Raw genomic sequence first — 22,722 nt, 5'->3', positions numbered from 1 at the left:
TCAATTACAATCAGAACGGTTGTAGAAGTGACACATACAGGCGAGGATGGGCAGATGGGCGGGGAGAGAAAAAGAGCCCAAGAGGCGGAGCCTCGTGGGCCAGGCAACGGTGGTGCCCAGATGTCTGAACAGATTAATACAGCCAGGTTTGCTCCCTCCTTGGGGGCAGGCGAAGCACGTGTTCTGCCAGTGTACCTTTACCTACTTCTCTTAATTATTTCTGCCACCCCGGCGGGGAGCTATGAAGCACTTCTCTCCGACACCCGCTGTCACAGTTAATATCCAAAGCACCTCCTGCAGGCACGACCCTCTAGATGGGGCTGGTGAGCCCATTCTGGGAGGGCCTACCACTGGGAAACCTGGTCTAGAGATCAGCCCTTAGACTGCCAAGCTCCCTGTCTCCAGGTGACTTTAAGCGAGGGGCTCTGTCAGCTGTGAATCTTCATTCTAGACCCTCTCTTCTGACCCAGACGCCAGCCAGCTTGCCCTCTTCCTTGAGAATGAAACATATATCCAGGCTTGCTCCTCACACAGCCTTCCCCCAACTCAGCTGACCCCTCTAGTTGCTCATGGAAGAACCCCGGAGTCATCTTGGCTTGATTTCCCTTGCGATCCCACATCATGGAATTCACCTTAGACAAAATGCAGCGTAACCTCCACTCACTTTTTCTGCTGCCCTCTTCTGGGGCTGAGCCAGTAGCTGGTTCTCTCTGGTCAGTCTCCTCTCCTCAGGCGCGTTCTCCTCACAGCATGGGAACAACCCACTTAAGATGGTGCTGTTCTAACCCAGACCTTCCAATGGCCTCTCTGTCACTTAAGTGAAAGTCACGCTAGCCGACAAAGACTGTGGCTATGCACGACTTCCATCACTGTTCCCTACTGTTTTCCCTTGCTGCACGCCGGACATGCTCCCGCTCACCCTGCACACACAAACCTTTTGTCCTCAGCTCTACTTGTCTCTACTTCCTGCACTTTTCCTTGCATTTTTAGAAGATGCTTTCACTCCTTAGAGACCTTGCTCAGAGTCCACCTCAGTGACCCCCATCTTGATCTTACCCTGAGGAAACACTGCAGCCTCACACCCCCACCAGCAGTTCTTGTCCATTTTGCTCATCGGTATATAGAGCAGTATATGGCAGGTAGCAGGTTCTTCATACATTCACATTGACTGAATGAATGAAGGAGTACCACTCTCTGCACCATCTCAGATTGCTTGAGACCTGAAACCTTAACACTCCTCATTTTTCTTTGTGCAGTGATGGTTGCACCAGATTAAAATGCGAGACCCCCGGGACAGGTATTAAACCCTATCATCTTTATTCTATGTCAATAGGGATCTAATTGTTTGTTGTTGCTGTTATTGTTAATAAGGGGTGTATCTTTGCCATCCTGGTGTGTGATTACCCAACTTTTGGCCTCCAGTCTGAGAAAGGAAGTTAGAAATTACACAGCCCCGTTTAGGGAGATTATGGGACTACATCTCAAGGGCGAGTGCGGCTGATTGCATAAGCAATAATAAAATTGGTTTGCGTTTCCATTGCATCCTGTAGCAAAAAAAGAGTGGTGGTTAATCTCGCCACATACTCTGCCAGCCGTAGAGTGATGCTCCACAGGCATTGCCTTGCTGCCTGCTCACTGCTGCATCATAAGGTAAGAATTATTGTCTCTATTTTACAGATAGAGGAAACTAAAACCCATGTTCCATGGCTAGGGGCACCCAACTGGGACTTAGCCCAGGAGAATCTGACACCAAAGTCATGTTTCTTGTATTATACTGCTCTCTGCTGAGAGGATGGCCAGAGGTGACATGGCGGGGGTAGAGTTTCAAGAACTGACTGCAAAATATACTTTACAAAATACCATGGAATTGAGAACCAAGCGCTTGTGTGTTGGGGGGGGGGGGGGGTCACAGGTTTGATTGGCTGCCTGACTTTTCTGTGAGTAGGAAACCTAACAGGCAAATGTGAGCTCCATGCTGCTTCGCTTCCATTTTCCACTTCTCTTTTCGGCTATTAATATGTTCTTTCCTTTCCTGAAAAAGTTATTTCCTAAATATTTGGCCTTCAAAGCACGCCCATATCCCACTTTCTAACTTTGGAACCCAGCCCTGGGTGTTCTTCTGCAAGGTAACAAATTCTCCACCCACCAGAGACCGTTTAGAATTGTGATGTGGGGATGTGGGAGGTGGCAGGAGCAGAAGCAGCAGCCTGCCTCTTTCCCTGGCAGCTTTGACCCTAGCTACAAGTGTTCTCTCTTCTCTTCCTGCTCCTCAAGTCTTTCTCTCTGTCAGGCCTGCCACAGAGCGTTGGACGTGTGCACATGCCACCCCATCCCCGACACACACACACACACACACACACACACAGCACGCATGCACGCTTCCTACCTCCCTGCTCTGCACAGTGCTTTGTACATAAGAACACTCAATGTCTACTTAGGTATGGCTTACTCTGCATAAGATTCTCCTTTGTGACCACACATATTTGCTTCGGAAACAAGAGTGCAGTGAATAAGTTCATTGCAGCATATTTATATGACTGGAGAAACCTGAAAATGATCTAAATAACAAAATGTCAGTTAAATAATAATATTTCAAAAGTTTGTCTTTGTGTCTCATGCATGTGAAATTGCCTGCTCTCTAGCACAGCCCTGTGAAGCATTTCTGTTGCTATATAACAAAGGAGAAAAAGACAGGAAGGTTTCCTTGCTTGCTCATGTTTTTATAGGAAGTGGGTGTGGGTGGGATTTGAACCCCTGTAATCGGACTTCTACCTGTCTCTTAGCCACTCTACATATACACTAGGGAAGAGCAACATAAGAAATTCCAACTGGCATAAATGATACCACAGAGAAATATTGATGACAAGAAAAAAAAACAGTTACAAAATATCATATAATGTTCGGTTCTCTCTTTTTTAAAGATGTGAATTCTAGAATTAGAAAAAAGACAAGAGAGGGTCCCACCATAATGCTGGCAGTAGCTCTCTTGGGGAGCTAGAAAAGGTAAGTTTTTCTTCTTCTTTCTTCTTGTCTAACCGTAGGTATGGGAGCCAGGCTACCAAGTGGAAACTCAAGCTTATAGGCAGCTCCATCCCAGTCATAGGAATCAGGACCCCATTGTCTTGCCAGGGAGGACAGAAGCTAAGCCCCAAAGTGCCTTCTGCCCACCCGACAACCACTTACTCTCAAGTTACCACCCACCTTTGATGGTCAATTTTGTCAACTTGACGTAAGTTGGCCACGTAGAACATAATCCTCTATGCATGCCTGTAAGGGATTGGTTAATTAGGCTGATCGGTGTGGGAAAGACCTACCTTAACTGTGGACCTCACCTTTCCGTGGGCTGGGGACCCTGACTGAGTGAAAAGGAGAAGGTGGGGGAGTAGGATTCCTCTCTCTGCTTCCTGACTGCTGATGCTGTGACCGACAGCCTCAAGCTCCTGCTGCCGTGCCTCCCCCACCATGATGGGCTGTACCCTCACACTGTGAATCAAAAAATCTTTCCTTCTGTAAATTGCCTTTGCCTGATGTTTTCTCCTAGCAGCAAGACCAAAACCCTAAACCATTACCTGACCAGTAGTGATTCAAGCCAAATGTACTGTTAGGTCCTCACTCACCCAAGGAACCTGGCTGAAGTACTAGTTGCTCTGCTGGTGGCAGACATCTTGTCAGTTAATCTTTCGTTCTTGGGACTGTGCATAAGAGCGGGTGTTTGAAACCAGGTAACAATGAACGAAGGAGGGATGACTCAGAAAGGTCCACAGGCTGCTCTCTTCTGCCAAGGGTCCCTAGAGCATGCTCTGACAAGAGACCAGAAACTGGAAGTGGCACTGGGCGGTTGCTCTTCACTGGTCAGCTTAGCTTCTGAGGCCTTCTTTTGTGGGATTATCTTCTTCACATGGCTCTAGGCCATAGATGTCTACAACAGTTCACAGCGTTTATGCTGTGACGTCCATGTCCACACTGTCATCAATAGACTCTCAGGGGACCACAGCTCCCCCTGACCCCTTCCTTCTCCTTTCTCCTCCAGCTACGGAATCCCGGAAGAAAGGTGTAGCCAGCTTTGCAGAAAGAGTCCAAAGTGGTGAGAATCAAACAGGGATTCTAATTTCTCCGTGGCTTTTGATCCATTTTGACCACAATCATTCCCACCTCTCATTGGCTCTTTTCACACTTCTGGTCCTGCTGGTCCACAGCAACTTCAGACCCATCATTAGTTACAGAGAGAGCAGCTTTCTGTTGGTTCTTCCCTAGCCCCACCCGCAAGCGGAGAGGCAAGCCCTACAATCAATCCCCTGCCCCATTTGGGACTCTTTCCTCCATCAACCCTTAAATGATGTGTCCGGGCAATACACCGCCCTTTTTCCAGACTACTCCCTTAGAGTGTTGAATTACCAAGTAACATCATTTCATAGCACCTAGAAATAAAGAGGAGGACACTCCTGTGTGGACTCATTTCCCGCGACTGACATACAAAGTTGTCACTGACCAGGGGGTTCGAACAACAGTAACGTGTTCTTCCTTTTTTGGCAACTACAACTTCAAAACCAAGCAGGGTCACGGTCCTACTGGGGCTCTAGAGAAGACCCATTCTTCTCTTCATCTAGCTTCCGGTGGTCAGCAGTACTCCTTGACTTGTGGTCACATGTCTCTCTGGTCACATTGCCTTCTCCCTTAACTGTCAAATCTCCTTCTGCTGCGCTCTAATAAAGACACGTGCCACCGCAGTTAGGGGCCGTTGGATATTCCAACTTGATTTCTTCGTCTCAACATCCTTAAAGTAGCTACATCTTCGAAGACCCATTTTCCAAGTTACACTCACATGTTCTGTGGATTGGGATACTGGCTCACATTTGGGCAGGCTGTCACTCAGCTACCAGGGACCCTGATCTATGCTAATGTCCCTTCACTCACATTCCCCTGCAGCTCGCATCTAATACCTGTGAGCCCTGTAAAGCATAGGAAACTCTCACTGAGACTGTTTCTTCTCACACACACACACATACACACACACACACACACACACACACACGCATGCACACATTCTTTATTACACACATACATTGAATACGCATTATCACTTGAGTGAAGCCCGCAGAGTCACTCATGCATGTTCAACTTACACAATCATTTTTGCAATTAATATAACTTTATTAAATGATTACTGAACAACAACTCTTAGTGATCATTATCTCCTGAACTGACCGATGCTGTTTATGAAATGCCACTCAGTGCACTTCCCAACTGCTCTACGTTTAGATACATCTTTTGGACAAGTTCTTGCTAATAAAGTGTATGATTACTTTTAACTTTTATATATTTTTATTTTTAAGATTTTTAAAAAATGTTATGTGTCTGGATGTCTTGCTTGTGTGTGTGTGTGTCTGTACACTACGTGCACATAGTACATGAGGGGACCAGAAGAGAGCGATGGAGCCCCTGGAACTGGAATTATAGATGGTGGTTAACTGCTATATGGGTGCTGGGAATTGAGCCCGGGTCCTCTGAAAGAGCAGTTAATGCTCTTAACCACTGAGCCGTCTCTGCAGCCTCAAGGTTACCTTTTTAAAATGCAATCTCTTCTGCCATACAATTCAAATAGTACAGAATGGAGTAGTATCCTTCAATCTGGAACCCTGTGGTGATTTCGTGACCCCCCCCACCTGGTTCTAGATGAAGAATGTGATTGCAGGATGCCGGTGCTGGGTACGGGGATGGGGGTTGCCTTATCCAGTGTGGAGAAAGGAAGATAATACAGAAAGGGGGAGATAAATAACACTGAGAATGTTTGAAAAAGTCATAAGGAAACACATGCTAAAATACCTATGAAATATGTATGCACTCAAATGTGAAATTCTCAAAAATATAAAAATTCAAACTAAGAAGTTCAAACTTCACAATGATTATATGAAGGCCCAGGAATCTGGAAATCATTGTCATAGTATAACATTGCCCTTTATGACCAGCAGACTGGAATAAAACAACAGCTCCCTGTGTGTGACCAGCATGCAATGAGGATTTATACGGAATTGCCCTTGTTAAATTGACTTCCATTCCAATCAGTGAGGTGTCAGTCAATTGGTCCTCGGAAGAGGACAGGTTGTAACCTTAACAATCTTTGATAGTGGCTCATACAGAATATTCATCTAATTTTTTCAGCATGTGAGTTGTTATTTGTTTTAGGTAAATTAATGGCAATATCCATTACAACTTATTCTACAGTTCAAAAATAAAAACAAAATTCTTTCACAGACACACTTAGGTCTCTGTTTCTGTGAAGTAGCTTATGTCAACTATTCTCAAGCGGAAGAAACAAGAGTATGGCACCAGTCTCCCACGTGGGCCTGCATAATGTGGTGGTTTAGAACCTCTTCAGGCTGCTGTGAAGTAGCCCTCGTGGCTTATGTTGAATTCATTTACAGACACCAGCATTGATATGTATTTCATCTTAGTCCAAAGAGGACAACCAGAGGAGGCCAGAGCCCTCTTGCTGCCTCTCCTTTCTCTCAAGCATGTCTCTGCTGCTCCCTTTTTACTGGGGGACATCCTCCTGTCGATGGACACCCACCAGGAATGCATCAACGTGGAGATCCAGAAAGCCTCTGCTACCAGAAACGACACTCCTCCAATTATCTGTCTTTCCAAGGGGTATATTTCCAATATGATATTAATTACTTTTAAAAGCTCAGGATGTGAGTACATTGTTTTGCTCAATTATACATTAATAATTTCTGTAATGAGACAGTGGTCACTAGAGATTTAGAGGGGGAGAGGGAGGAAGGAGAATGGAGGTTAAATAAGAGGTTCCAAGATGCAGATAGGTAGATGGATGGAATCTGTCCTACTGCTGTATAGCACGGTAATGTAATTAACAGTCTAGAATTAATAACATATCCCAAAATAACCAGAGGGTTGAAAGGTTTCCAACATGTGGAAATGATAAATATTCATGGAAATGAAAATGCTAATTGCTATGATCATTGGATACACATATATACATGCTTTTAATCCATGTACACATTTTAATTTTTTTTTCATTTTTGGTTTTCCAAAGCAGGGTTTCTCTATGTAAACGTGGCTGTCCTGTAATTAGCTCTGTAGACCAGGCTGGCCTTGAACTCACAGAGATTTGACTGCCTCTGCCTCCAAAGTGCTGGGATTAAACGTGCAGGCAACTACCACCCAGCTTACACTTTAATTTTTAAGTATAAAAAAATTGAAAGAACATTGAATGCAAAAACTGTAACAGGGAGTCTTATGGTCACAGAAGGATAGTTAATTTCAATTTCTCTGCCTCTTTTTGATGCAATATTATACCATGGTCAATGAAAGATTTTCAGTGATATACACACTTATATACAAGTATGTGTGTGTGTGTGTGTGTGTGTGTATAAAAGTAAGATTTTTTAAAGGAAGAAGTGGAGGGCATCTCCAAGAACAAAAGGAAATGCTGCAACATCTATGACGACCAAACACAGGGCTCTATGTGTTTTTGAAAGGATAATAAAAGGTGTGTCCATTACTTTCTGTTGCAGTGATCTAACACCATCACCAAAAGTGACTCGGGAGGGAGAGGTTTCGTTTTGGATTGTGCTTCCAGAGGAACAGGAGTCCATCATGGTGGGAAAGCATAGCACCAAGCAGCAGGCTTGGGGACGGGAACAGGAAGCTTGAGAGATCACATCTTTGACAGCCAGCACTAAGCAGAAAGAACAAATGGGAAAAACAAAGGAGAAGGAGAGCAGGGTTGTATGCCTTCAAAGCAGGGTCCCCAGTGACACACTTTCCCCATCAAGACCACACCTCCTAAAACTTCCCAAATGATGCAGCCGACTAACGACCAAGTGCTCAAATGCTTGTGCCTATGGGCGACGTTCTCATTCAAACGATGATATCGGGTAGCTATGGAAAATAGCTGAGAGAGCACGTACTTCCTCAAAACTGAGAGACTGAGTGAGGGAAGACCGGAAGACCCACACCCAGCCTCAGGCTACGGCCAATGCTGCCTGTGAACACCATGTGGGATGCTGTGCTGGAGGGAGAAAGCTGAGTGTTAAGACCTTGGATTGTGAGTGAATGTCCAGGAAACAAACACCTCTGGGTCCTAATTTGCACTCTGTCTTCTAGTCCCAAGGTGACCTAAAACGATTTACCTTTCTTGTCAAAGATTTTTATCTCCTTGATAACCTTGCAAAACAAGGTACCAAAAAACACACGGTTACTTATCCTCAGGATACTATAACCTATGAACTCCTGGACAGCTTTGGAACTCTGGGTTGCATGTATTTATACCATGAAAAAAATCATCCCATTTTAAAATATGGTTTTAATCCTAGAAGGCCAAGCAGAGCTAACACTGGGCGTCACTGCCAGCTCTTCCGAAGGCTTAAAAGTCGAAGCTGTCAGAGCGGTTCTTCCAGTCCGTCCTTCCGCGGGGGTTTATTGGAGAAATATGAATGTGCTGTGTTTTTTTTTATGGTGGAGAAGCCAAAGGTCACACAGTAGAATGAGCTCTCAAATCAAAACTCTGGCTGTTGCTGTCGGCCTTCCGTCTCCTTTAACTATAAAACCGGGAACTCCCAAGAAGGAGGTTTGGGTACCAGATAAAGTATTAGTGTGAAAATGCTTGGTAAGAAAAATATAGAAATAACAAATTGTTCACTACCAGGAAGATGAAATGGCCCATGTCTGTAACAGTCTCTCATAGCACCCAGTAATTGTTCCTGGTACCACATCAATATCACTGCCACGATTCCAGCCCTCTTGGTTTGCCCTCCTTTCCTTGGAAAAACAGAACAACTGGTGACCTTTTTAAAAAATAATAGAAATACCAGAAATAAGGCCAGTTTATTAAGAAGTGAAAGGCACTCCCAAGAATGGCAGCGGGTTAGTGAGCATACTCTCAAAAGCACTGGGCAGAGTCCCCTGAGGCTTTAGAGGTCATTTGCACAGCGCCTGTCTCCTATATGTGCATATTAGTGCTTTTTTCACACTTTCTCAGTATTGTGTAGCCCAAGTGTGGAAGGCATTCCAGTTTTTTCTGTCAACCAGTTTCTATTTTTTAATATTTTTAATTTTTATGTGTATAGGTTTGTTGCCTGTTCTGCCTGTGCAGCACATGCATGCAATATCCACAGGATCCAGAAGAGGGCGTTGGATGTCATGAACCTAGAGTTACTGATGACAGATAGCCAACCACTAGGAAGGAGCTGGGATTTGAATCCAGGTCTTCTGGAAGAGCAGACAGTGTTCTTAACAACTGAAGTATTTCTCCAGCCTCAACAGATTTCTTTTATATGTAAACCTTGGTGTGTGTGTCTCTCTCTCCCCAACCCCACTCTCCTGCCACAGTTCCTCCCTGGGAGCTATAGTCCCAGGAATCTTTTGGAGTAGCAGAAAGACAATAATCTATCAGTCTCCGGTAAGTTCTTCTATGCTGGTGAGGGACAGTACCCATGCCTAAGAGGGACCACACTTTCTCCCTGCTTTACCTCTAAGTTAACAAGGAGACTTTGGATTTTCTGTGACAGAAGTTGGCCACGAACCCAGCTTCATAAGGAATTTAGTCTGAAATTTACATATATGGGTCTTTGTCTCTTGCGTGTAGTGCTGCACTGTCTGGGCTGAGAACTGGCTCTGTCGGTCAGAGCGCTTGCTGCGCAAGCATAAGGACCCGAGTTCAAATCCCTAGAACCTGTGCAAAAAGCTGACTGTGGTCAAGCATACGCTTGTAACTCCAGTGCTGGGGGTAGCGAGAGAGGGAAGCAGAGAGATCACTGGGACTTGCAGGCTGGTAGCCCAGATCTAGATTTAATGAGAGACCTTTTCTCAAGGAAAGGAGATGGTGTCTTATAAAGCAGAACACCTGACCTCTTCCTCTGGCCACCACACTGACACAGAAGCACACCCGACACACACGCATGTGTATATACCACCCAACACAGACACACAGAGACGGAGAAAGGAGGTGGGAGAGATAGGGGCAGAGTTATAAAAACTCCAGGGCTGGCAAGATGGTTCAGCAGGTAAATGCTGCCAGGCCTGCATGATAGAAAGGAAAGAGCCAGCTCATCCTCTGAGCTCCACACGTGTCTGTGGAACACATATATGCACAAATACGCACACAAATAAATGTAATCAACTTGGTTTTTTTTTAAAGAACTCACTACTTGCAGAGTGTATGGAACCAATCCTCATAAATTAAAATTAAGGGTATTTGCTACTTTCCCGATACCCAGCCAACTGCTGACACTTCCCCGGTGCCCAGCCAACTGCTGAGAGAGATTTTCGTAACCAAATTCTGCCAAATGTCTCAAAAAGTCAAATTAAATTTCAATTATTTTGTCCAAGTAACCAATTTGATCTTGAAATTTTCCCTTAAAGCTCTGAAAGCATTCCAGGGGTGGGGCTGGGTGCTTGGGTTAGTCCCCGTTTCCACATCTCAGCAGCTGGCAAAGGCCCACTCTGGCAATATTCTGAGACAAGAGATCAGCACTCTCTATCCTCTGAAGCTCATTGATGCTCAAGTTTTGGGGGCACGGGGCTAAAATAATTTCCCATCACACATGGGCCTTGCTTGAGCCTTCTTCCGTAGTTTTGAAATGTCCAAATCAGGAGTATTAAAAACCAAGCAGATCTATGTCCATTCTCAAGATCTCTTGGTTACCCTCACAGTGGCAAAACTAACAGCTATGCTCCCAGACATGGGAGCCCCTGCACTGCTTGCAAGGTGACTGAAGGGACGCTGTTAGCAATGGAAAAAACAAACTGAGTCCCCAGTATCCAAGTATGGTGGGGGACAATTCTGTATTCTGTCAATTATGTGTAAAACAAACGCTGATTGGCCAGTAGCCAGACAGGAAGTATAGGTGGGACAACCAGACAGGAAATAGAGGCAGGGCAATGGGAACAGGAGAATTCTGGGAAGGAGAAAGCCCATTCCTCCCCAGTCCTATCCAGACACTGAAGAAGCAGGATGTGACCTGTCCCACTGAAAAAGATACTGAGCCATGTGGTTAACATATGCTAAAATAATGGGCCAATATAAATTATAAGAGTTAATAAGAAGACTGAGCTAATGGGCCAATCAATTTATAACTAATGCAGACTCTCTGTGTGATTTCTTTGGGGGCTAAAGGGCTGTGGGAATTGGACAGGACAGAAACCCCAACAAGCAGGCCCACCTGTTACACAGGTAGACAAACTGGTCCATCCCAACACTCCACAGCACCCTGAGCACACATCGGTGTCCAGCACCAACACAGGATTCCAGGAGGTTCAAGGCCCAATGTCATCACTTATTTCTTCTTCTGGTCCACACTCGAACTGCCAGCTTCCATCCTTTGTATCCTATCATTTAAGACCCAATCCCAAGGCATGCATGGCTTGGACACCTCTTGTTCTGCACTCAAACAGCTGTACCCTTACCACTACTAAAGCATAGGTCACACTGCTGGGAGCGTTTGTCCCCTGGATCTCCAGCTGGCGATTGAACAGTCCAAGGGCAAGCACCCTGTCCTACTTACCTTTGAAGCAGACAGTGTTTGATAAACATCTGAGGGGATGAGTGAGGGAGTGAGCGGGTGATGTCTTTGTCACTGAAGGCGGTAGAGGGTTAATTCAAAGTGATAGATTGCCAATGGTGCGATTTCAGTCTGATAAAGGGAAAATTTGAGGACCAAGAGACCTGCCCTACTTCCTTCAATCACTTCACAGAAGTATCTACATGAAAGACTGGCCTTGAGCTGGTAGATAATGTTCCTGAAAACTCTCCCTGGGAGGTTACCAGGGAGATCAGTTCAAAAGGAGGTTGTCCTATCATCGTTGTTGAGTGAGTTACTTAGCTGGGGGGCTGGGCCTCTGCGTGAACGGCTGGGCTCTTTATCTTACCACTAAGAGGCCTGCTCGTGTGCATGAAGCCTCACCGACCATCAAACGCTGTCTCTGTCTTTTGCAGTTGCTACCTACAAAAGGTGTGTTTACTTTCCTAACACTGACCGATGGGCTTACCCAATTTTCTTTTCTTGTATCTGTCTTTTATAAGCTCTGTTTGGATGAAAGCCACACAGAGGAATGTCCCACTAAACACCTGAACCCAAGCAGCCACGGCACCGCTACGGAAGTGGATTGGACCCTTGGGAAATGACTTGAATGAGAAAAAAAAAATCAGTTCAGGCAATAAAAAAAGGAATGTCCTAGAAGCCAAACCTGTCCCTACAATGATTGGAAATCGGTACTTAAAGCTGTCTGAGCAGTCGTTGTGACTCCAAGATGCCAGGCCCAAATCCAGTGCACTATTAAACCTAGGTCCAGTCATTTCCAGGAACAGGGTCTGAATCATACTCAACACTCCTCTCCTTCTGTGGTTCTTTGGCTGGTAAAATATACATACATATAAATATAAATATATATATATATATATGCCTTAAATATATATAAAATGTTTTTAAAATAAGCAATATTTTTAAATGTCTTTTATTTATTTTATTTATTTAATAAATAAATAAATGTTTTTTATTTATTTTTAATTTATTTTATTGCTTATTTTAAAAACAAACTTTGTATCTTTTTAAAATTATGTGCATGGGCAGGGGGGTTTGTACACATGAGGCCAGTTGTCTCCGGCAGCAGGAGGAAGATGTCAAGCTCCTTGAAGCTAGAGAGGGGGGTGGTTGTGCGCCATAGGTGCTGGGAATTAAACTCAGGTCCTATGCAAGAACAGTGTGTGCTTTCAACTGCTCAGCCATCTCCTCAGCCCCATGAACTTTGCATCTTCAGTGGCTCCGTGTATCAGCAAAGGTAAGGGAGCAATTGCTCAGGAAGCAGTTAGCAGAACTAACTGACTGCAAGCAATAAGGAGGCTTCCTAAGCCAAAAAGTCTGGGTCACCCTTTCAGTAAAGGTCGGCTGCTATGGTGTTGGGTTAAGCAGCTACCCACACAATGTCACACTCATGAAGAGAAAAGTCGCAATAGCCCTCGGGAATCTGAGGTCTCCATCAGAGTGTCAGAGTGACTCAAATTCCATCAGTGGAAATGTGATCTTTAGGTTAAACTGTGATTCATTAAGTATCCTGTTCCAATGTGTGATATCCTGTTGAGAAAGAACCCTTCCTGTTTTTAAGCCACAAGAGCTCAATAGATTCTATCCTCTCAAAATTCTCAACCCCAGTAGACCAAGGGCTTGGGCCATGCTAAGTGCACAGTTTGCGTTGTGATTTATTTCTCTGGGCTTTGGGGGACTGGGAAGAGGTGTGCTTGTTAGCTTACTGTCACCTGGACACAAGCTAGGGTCATCTGGGAAGAGAAAAGCCTCAACTGAGAATATGCCTTCGTCAGATTGGCCTGTAGGCAGGCCTATGGGGCATTTTCTGGATTAATTTGGTGTGGAAGGGCCAAGCTCACTGTGAGCAGTGCCATCCCTGGGCTGGCGGTCCTGGGTTGTATAAGAAAGCATGCTGAGCAAGCTAGTAAACGGCACCCCTCCCTCCATGGCCTCTCTCTACTTCCATTCCTGACTCCATGGTTGTACCCTGCTTGGCTTCCTGCCTAACTTCCCTCAGTGACGGACTGTGAGGGGAATGTATATATCAAATACCCTTTCTGCCAAAAGCTGGACTTTTTTGTCGTGGTGTTTATCACAGCTACTGAGAGAAAACCAGGAAAGGGGGCATAGGAGTAGAATGAGACGGAAACATGGATAAAAGGGAAAAAAAAATACAAGAAGGTTGTTGGTGGTTCCAGGAAAGCAACTACACTCAACAAACAGTCTTCAGTTGCGCGCGCACGCACGCACACACACACACACACATCAATAAGAACTCTGTATTCTAGTGGGTTAGTGTAGTCTCACCCAAATTTTAATATGCATTCTAGTCAACTAGGGTTCTTATCAAAGTCCTGATTCTGACTCAGTGATCTGGGTGGGACCTAGGCTTCTTGCAGTTGATCGTGATTCAACTGACCACCTAAACTAGACTTCAGTAACAGGGGATGGTGATACAGAGGCTAATTCTGAAGTTAACTTGGTTGGATCTAGCAATGCCTAGAGGGTGTTCTCCAGCAGTGGAATCTGTGGACAAGATAGGATCTAGATGGAAGCTCAAATGCACACACGGGAGCAGCAGACACTATAGACCCAGGTGAGGACTGATCTGACCCAGAGAAAAGCCCACACGCATGGGGAGTTCCTCAATTCCCTGTGCACAGTGAAGCTGCAGAAGGAGACTAGAGCTGACTCTGGGTAGATCTGACACTCGGATAAGACTGGAGGCAGACTTCGCACCCAAATAGCAACCCTGCAGAGAAAACTCTCCACTCTGCTGCAGCCTAGCCTTCTCCTGAGCACTAACAACCGACTCCAGATGTGCAGGTCTTAGCATAGAAATGAAAACAATAAGGAAATCCAAGATAACACGTCCTCCTCCAAAATTATTAATCCCAAAGTAATGGCTCCTAATGAGAACAAATTGGAAGAATTTCTGGATAAAGAATCTTAAACAATAACCACAGTGCAGACAATGGGAAGAAGCCGTGGTGCACAGCAAGAGCAGAAAGGCAAGGAGTTGAATGAATAAGGAAGTCAATCCAAGATGCCAAAAGGAAATTGCTGAAGAGAACAATGCCCGGAATGATGCTGGGAGTCAATATTCTATAGGCAAAATTCAAGTCTCAGTGGAACGCATCACCAACAAAATGGATCCTGTAGAAAACAGAGTGACGTGGCTGGAAGCGGAGGCGAGGAATTAGATCATTTAGTGAGAGACCAGTGATGGAAGAGCTCGGAGACACCATGAAAAGATCAAGTTACGGGCAGAGGAAAGAATATCATAGCAGAGGCAGAGAAGATAATTTCAATAAATCATAGAAAAAAATTTCCTAAACATAGTGAAAAAAGATATCATCCAGGTACAAGAAGCCCACAGAACGCCAGAGAGAGAAGACCAGAAGAGAAAATTTTCTGCAGCAAATTACAGTTAGAACACTAAAACCGCAAGCTAAAGAACAGACCTTGGAAGCTGCAAAAGAAAGGTCTAGTTGCCTCTGGCGGTCCACCGGAGCGACACCTGATCATCTGACAGGAGTTTCTAACGCCGTTAGGGTATGGAGAGATACATTCCAGACCCTGAAAGACCACAACTGCCAACCCAGAATAGGATAGCCAGCAAAACTATCTGTTAAATAAAAAAGAATAGAAATGTTCCATGATAAAAATAGACTAAGGAAATTGATGACCAGTAAGCCAGATGGTCAGAAGATACTGGACAGAATAGTTTCATCTGAAGGCAAGGGTAACCACAACAAAGATGTCATGGGAATGAATAAACCATACTAGGATGAGTAGTCAAAAGAAACTACAAATCTCTTTGTAGTCTATCTTGTATTATACTTGTATATCAAGTATTATATATTGTATTATCAAGTATTATCTTGTAGGATAATACTACAAAATCAGCAAAATGACAGGAATCGATACCCATCTTTCAGTAATAGCAGAATACGAATGGTCTCCTCAGTGGTGAAGGAGGTTTAAGTGACAGAGGGGTGGGAAGATAGGGTAGAGGAGCAGCTGTGAGAAAGAATAATTAACAGTAAAGATGTTTGTAAAATCTTTATGGGAACTTGTTATTTTATATGGAATTATCCTGCACATGGAATAAGGCTTCTCCCAGAACCCATAGGCTACCAAATAAAAAACGCAGTGCCAGGTTTGGGATAGATATACCCCACTTCAAATTGTTAGTAAGGAATTTTCTGGAGATTTCCAATACAAAATATTGCCATAGCTCTGTATTGCTCACCAGAACTTGACTGTGAGACTCAATCACTGATGATACAACACATTTTGTCACAGGACGTGGAGCAATCAAGTTGGCAGTGACCAGGAAGCTTCCTTTGGGATAGCTGACTTTCATTGTACTGAAAAGGACTCTGCAGGCTTCTGGGGGAAAGAAGGGCACCATAAACACCCGCCTGCAAAACTGTGAGATGTGGTAAAGACTGATACAACAAGATATGCCCATGGGGCAATAGCAGCTTGTTATGTGGGTAACCAACTGCTTTCTGATAGGATCTAAGTCACCACCACTGCTACACACACATACATACACAAGGAAACACATGCTTGGTACTGTAAATCTGGCCAAGGACCCATTGTTTCTGGAGTTCATAGGCCCCATGGATAAACCAACTTCTATTATTTTGCTAAACAGACATAGTATCCAACTGCTAAGTCCATATCTCTATAGCCATAGATTATTGCAGCTCTCAGACCTCATCACAGAAGTGTCCCTTTGCAGAGCACAGCAGAAACTCAGTACAGAGAATATATGTCTGTGAGTGCTCAGCCACAAATTGGACATCTGTGTCACAGCAGTTCCAAAGCTCAGGGGCCTTTACAGGGGAGAGGGTGGAAATACTGTAAGAGCCAGAGGTTGGGGAGGACCAGAATAAAATGGCGTCTTTGGGATAGGACAAGACTGTCATGGACTGCTGGCAGTCGTGGTTGCCTTCACAAGGCCCATACAAGAACAAGCCAGTAAAAACAAATCCGTCTGGGAGAGAGAATGGGCTCATGACACCCTCATATTTCCATCTGAGGACCTATTGATAGTTGCTAGCTTCTGGGAGAGGGAGAACCAATCTTCTTTAATGGTATGACCCTTGGTAGGTCAACTGTGCTCCCGGGAATGACCCAAATTGGTCTTCTCCTCCTCGTTTCATGGCTGGCGCTGTTACTGTTTTCCTCAGTTGCAGTGTTGTAAATGTGCCTCCTGAATATTTGTATTTACATCCATAGAGTTCGGCTGCTCTCACCCTTGGTCTGGTCTTTCTGCCGTAGGCAGCAGTCAATGCTGAGATGTGCAACTGGTCAGAGCTCTAAGAATACGAGACTGGGTGTGCGGCCTTACCTCTGCCGACACCTCCACCCCACCATCACCAGGGTTCAGAGAACATGTTGGAGGAGAGGGCAGAAGGAGGGTCACATCCAGGTGTTGGAGGGAACGCAGCAAAGTACAAACTTCTAGACTTGGCACAGCTACTGCATTCAAGAATCCATATTGCTGGGGTTCTCAGCGTAAGACCTGAACAAGATCAAGCAACCCACAACACCTGCATGGATGGAGGAGGTGCTCTCTAGACCCTGTCCTCACTGAGGCATTACTGGCAGTTGATACCTGCTGAAGGAGCGAGAATCATTCCTGCTCTTCTTTTGTTCTTAGTGTATATCCACTGGTAGGTTTCTCATGCTCCAGCCGATGCCCACACCCATACACATACAAGCAGCACTAATTAGACTTTGTAGGTTATATTAAAATACAACATGAAGTTGGGAGAGGACAATGTCAAAGGTAGAAATAGTAAATATGATCGTGTTTCATTTGTACATGTATGAATAAAGAAAAATACTAAAAAAAATAAGTTCCTGGGGATTAATGAGGCATACCTCTAGGTTGTGTCCATGTTGGTATTTTCAAAGATGAATCGATCACAAGAACTCTGACCTAGCAATGGATCGCCTCTAGAAAAAATACCATTGCTCGAAGAGACGGGGTGGGACCTAGGTGGGTGAAGTAGTTCATTAGGGGCCTGTCCTTATTGGCCCCTTCTGGTATCCTTGTCTTTGCTTGTTCTCTATCAAGAAGTGAACAACAGGGCTAGCAATATAGCTCAGCAGGAAAAGGTACATGCAGCCAAGCCTAATGACCTGAATTCTCTGCTTAGGACCTACATGACTGAAGAAGGGAACTCACTTCTTCAGACTGCTCCCCCTCAACACACACACACACACACACACACACACCACATACTATTAAAGTACAATTGTTAAGAAAACTGAGCAATAGCCCCCACCACACAGTCCTGTTGCTGTGGCACTCGATCCAAGCACAAGCCAAACCTGTATGCACTGAATCCTTTAAAGGGTTCTATCAGATAAGGGTATGGATCTGGATGGAAGGGGAGATGGGGAGAAACAGGGAGGATAAGGGGAAGGGAGAATGTAATCAGAATGTATTGTACAAAAAAAAAAACTATTTTCAATAAAAAAAAATGTTCCGTCAGGTACTTGGGGACAAGGAAAACTGAATCGTTGAGGGGCAACACAAGCCTCAAGCATTTCCAGATTTTGTACTATTTCTCTGGTGTAGCGTAGTTAGCCTCTGAGTCACAGTAGAACCCTCTCTGCTGCCATCCTGGTAAGAAGCAGCTATGCGGTGCACTCCTACACAAAGTGGAGAATTCTGTCCCCTACCCAGAAGAGCCACATCTGGGTTGCAATCGTCCGAGTCCACCATTGCACCCCCAGAGGCCCACGGTCATCTTGGTATAATCCAAAGCCTTTAAACAAACAGTTTTCAGACTGAGTTGGGTCAGAGGTACTGTAACCTCCAGCTGACTCTGAAATACCGTCAGCATTTCTGTCGAGGACAGCATGCCAGGACAGTAGAAATGCGATGGCCTTCTGCTGCCATGTGCGGGAGATTAACATTCCTGGCCAGCCTACTCAACAAGAGGGTCTTTCTCCTCTCTCCCTCTAAAGAGCTTGAGGAGGTAAGAGTAAACCACAGCTGACAGATTAACGTCTCTCATGACAGGATGGGTCATTGGTGGACTGGTATCTGCTCCTGCCTACATCAAGGCCTAGGGCTCTGGGAGCTTGAGTTGGTGGAATTGTGCCCAGGAGGAACAAGTAACATTCCCATAAACAAAGCAACAAAATGTTGTGCTTGGCAAGTCATGGCTCTCAGGACACACATACTAGAATGTTTTAGGATTACCTGGAAATGGGATAACTACCGTGAGCATCCCCCTGCTCCCTGAGAGCACCTGACCCTAGCATGTCTGACTCCCATGGGCATCCGGAATCCCGCAGCACTAGGCCCTGCTGTTTATAGAGCGAGCAGTACCGCTGTGGCCCACTTCCTTTCTCCTGGCACCAAAAGCTTACCCGCTAATAACTGGCGGTGTTGTCCTCCTCCAGTATGTGTTCTTCAAAGTTAAGGAGGCAGAAAGGACAAAATCTAACCAGTTACTCAAATGTCCTCTGAAGCTGGAAACAGGACGGCACCTTCAAAACATGCTGTCCTTATACTGCCAACCAGTGCACTGCAGGTGGCGTCAGAAAAGCCTAGAGTGGCCCTGCCCCTCACTGCCCGCTCCTCTGTGCAGCTCTGCTGCCTCCACAGGAGAGGGGCTTCGTGAACCAGGACTGTGCAGCGGCGCCGCTTCTCCGTTCAACACAAAGCGGTAAACAGCACGTGACTACGACGCAGCACTTTCGCTTGAGAACGCACAGCTTCTGGAGCTAGAAGAGTCCTTGAGACCCATCCAAACTCAACCCCCTGTTTACCAACAATGAAAATAAACTCCAGAGGCTGTTTACGTGAATGATTCCTAAGATGGCAAAAATTAAAAGCAGAATCTGCCTCCTCCCTCAAAGCCAAAGATCCATAGTGTCTCCCCCAAGGGAAAAAAAAAAGGCTTAAATCACAGCCAAAGAGATTTAGAATGGGCATGAAGAACTCGCTGGCAATAAAGATGATTAAATACTAGAACAGACAGCCACAGGGAATTTTGAAATCGCCCTCCCTGGAGACCTGTTAAAATAGGACAGTTAACCATCTGTCTGAGATGATTTAAGTACAGTCCTGCCTCGGAGGAAGGAAAACAAGGAGCCGAGTCCCTCACCTACTTCATTCCGGCGTCTAGAATCACACCTGGGTGTAGACGCATATGTTATGGGGACCCCAGGTTGAAACTGATTGTGTCCCCACTGGAACTCAGATAAGTCCATTTTGGTGAGAGGACAGGAGCCCACGGGGCTCCATTTGGTTGCAGTTGGAAGGTACCTGCAACGGGAGACTCCGCGCTGGGGCTACTGACGGGGAGAGAAATAGGAAACAGAGATGGCTATTTCTCACCAGCCAGGGACATCTTATAACACCTTGCTTCCCATATCCTTCCTTATGACAACAGACTGTAGCTATTGTGGGCAGATTCAAGGACTCTACTAAACAGAGGCACAAAGCATCCTGCTTCAGTGACACAGCCTTCAATGACACAGCCTGCCATACCACTTCCTGATCCGTTTTTGTTTTTTTTTTTTTTTAGTTCGGACTATCTCTGGCCAAGTGAAAATTTCAAAGAGACAGTTCCTTCTCAGGACTTTGAAACTAGACACTAGAGCAACAAGAGACTTTCTTGGAATAGCCACCAGCATCCTGGATGTGGCAAAGGAAAACTCTGCCCCCGGGGACAGGGAGGTCTCCATCCACCAGCAGGGGGAGCACACACAGAGAGGGCCAAGCTTTCTTTCTCAATTAGCACACAAAACAATGAGTTTCATAATGACATTTTTATACACATACCTTATGGTACCCTGCTCATATTCACCTTCTGTCTTCTGTCATCCCTCCAGATCCTCTACTGAAGTCATCTCTCTTTTCCTCTCATGTCATATATGTATATACGTGTCATATAATATATATATATATATCATGTCATGTTATTCAATCTAAAACATCCTTCCCCCGTTACCCTCTCTTAAGCCCTCTCCTTCCCCTCAGAGTCCCCCTTGCACTTTCACGTCCTATGCATGTGTGTATTTGTGTGTGTGTATGTGTGTATATTTAAATATGTATTTTTGCACATGACGAACATGCTTCTGTCTGAGTCTGGCTTATTTCTCTTAGCATGGTGATCTCCAGCTCCACCCACTGGGAAGAGCTCTTTATATATTCATGTTTATATTCATATGCTAGATCCTAAACCTTCTCTTTTTCCATAAGGTTGGATTAAGTTTCTCACATCCTTAAAAATTAAGTTGATACACAAAATTAAAAACACCTATTTACATGACTCTCGGCTCTTACACTCAAAGTTTCCTCCCCTACCCCCAGTGCTCAGGATGGAACCCAGGACTTAGTGCATTCGAGGCACTGAGCTATATCCCAGCAGCACCTCATAGAGTCTTTGAGGACAGGGACTGTTATCAAACACTAATGTCCAGAACCTGATTCAGATGAAGAGCTTGGAAAAATATCTGCTGATAAGTGGGTAGATAATGAATGAATGCAAGACTATGAACCTGACTCACACAAGGTGACAAATTATTCCCAACTAATCAGAAGCTGGCACAGTAGATCACACTGACTCCTTTGTACTTGTGTGTTTGGGGGTTTAAAGTCATGAAAAAAAGGGAAGATTATTATAATATATATGTATACTATGATACAGTAGATTACAATAAACAGTATCAGTTTTCTCTGCTGCCCTCGTCTTGTCCCCAATCCTAGCCTTTCCACCTCTAGATGTTGGCAATAGTTCATGGGCTGCCTGTTCCTTGGAAGTCTTCTGTCTGCTTCTCGTTGGCTCCCTGGCATCGCACACAGAAAGTGTTCTTTCTCTTCCATGTACCAGGAAGACCCAGAAAGAGCACAGCCTCTGATGTGAGCCTTAACTTTGCACTTACAGGATGTATGAGAGTTCAGGCAAGTCATGAAGCCTGCCCCTGCCTCAGCACCATCAGCGATGGAATCCAGCTGGAAACAGATGGAGCCTGGCAAGTCCTGGGAGGTCCTGTGCACACATCCTCCAGATTTCTCTTTTAGGGGAGGTTGGGGAGCCCAACCATATCAGGCTAGCAAGACTCCCTCGAAGATGGCGTGGGCACATTACCACACCAGATGAACGCTCTTGACCAGGATCGTGGACTTTTCCAGGCTCTACTCTATTACACCCACCTGCAGTTTAAAACCGGCTTGATGAGGATGGGATCATGGCTCAGTCAGCAAAGCGCCTGTTGCACAAGCATGAATACCTTGAGCCTAGGTCCCCAAGCACCCACGTAGAAGCTGGGTGTGGTGGTTCGGGTTTGTAACTCTAGCGCCAGGAGGCATAAATGGAAGTATCCCCCATCAGGACCTCCCTGATTGGTACAATCTCTCCTTCTTCCCTTCCATAAGACTCTCAGAGGTTAGTGCAGGGCTTGTCTGGGGATCTAGGCTTACGTTTCCAATTAGTTACTGGACAGATTAGAGAAGTCACCAATCTACTTACAATAGATGGCCAGTTAGGTATCCTCTACAGCATTGCTATGAGTCTTAGTTGGGATCATCCTTGTGGGTTCCTGAGGGTTTCCCTGGCACCAGATTTCTTTCTAACACGGAAATGCCCTCCATCAACACATTTCTTTTGTTACTTTCCCCCTCCATCCTGCCTCCCACCCACCTCCTGCACCCAGGCCACCCAGCCCATCCAGACCAGTTACTTCTAGTTTCCATCCCTCCACTCCCCCACCCCCACCCAGTTTACCCATGAGATCTTTTCTACTTCCTCTTCTCAGGGAAATCCATGCATTCCTCTTTGGACCCTCCTTGTTATCTGGTCTTTCTGGGGCTATGTATTGTAGGTTGGGTATCCTATACCTTACTCCTAATAACCACCTATGAGTGAGTCTACACCATGTTTGTCTTTCTGGGTCTGGGTTACCTCACTCAGAATGACTCTTTCTAGTTCCATGCATTTGCCTGCAAATGTCACAAGATCATCATTTTTTACAACTGAGTAGTACTCCATTGTGTAAATGTACCACATTTTCCTTATCCATTGTTTGGTTGAGGGGCATCTAGGTTGTTTCTAGGTTCTGGCTATTATGAATAATACTGCTATGAACATAGTTGAGCAAGCGTCTTTGTGGTATAATTGTGGTCCTTTGGGTATAT

General features: G+C 45.1%; 1 protein-coding gene across 21 annotated transcripts in view; it reads right to left on the bottom strand.

The window, feature by feature from the left end:
- Nucleotides 1-22,722, bottom strand: part of Cacna1c (calcium voltage-gated channel subunit alpha1 C) — a 656,696-nt gene that overhangs the window by 546,576 nt on the left and 87,398 nt on the right. The window lies entirely within an intron of this gene.

Source organism: Myodes glareolus, chromosome 3 (assembly GCF_982192425.1).
Source record: "Myodes glareolus chromosome 3, mMyoGla1.1, whole genome shotgun sequence".
Classification (NCBI taxonomy): Eukaryota; Metazoa; Chordata; class Mammalia; order Rodentia; family Cricetidae; genus Myodes; species Myodes glareolus.
Note: the sequence above shows the minus strand (reverse complement) of the source record. Positions and strands in the feature narration are given on the sequence as shown.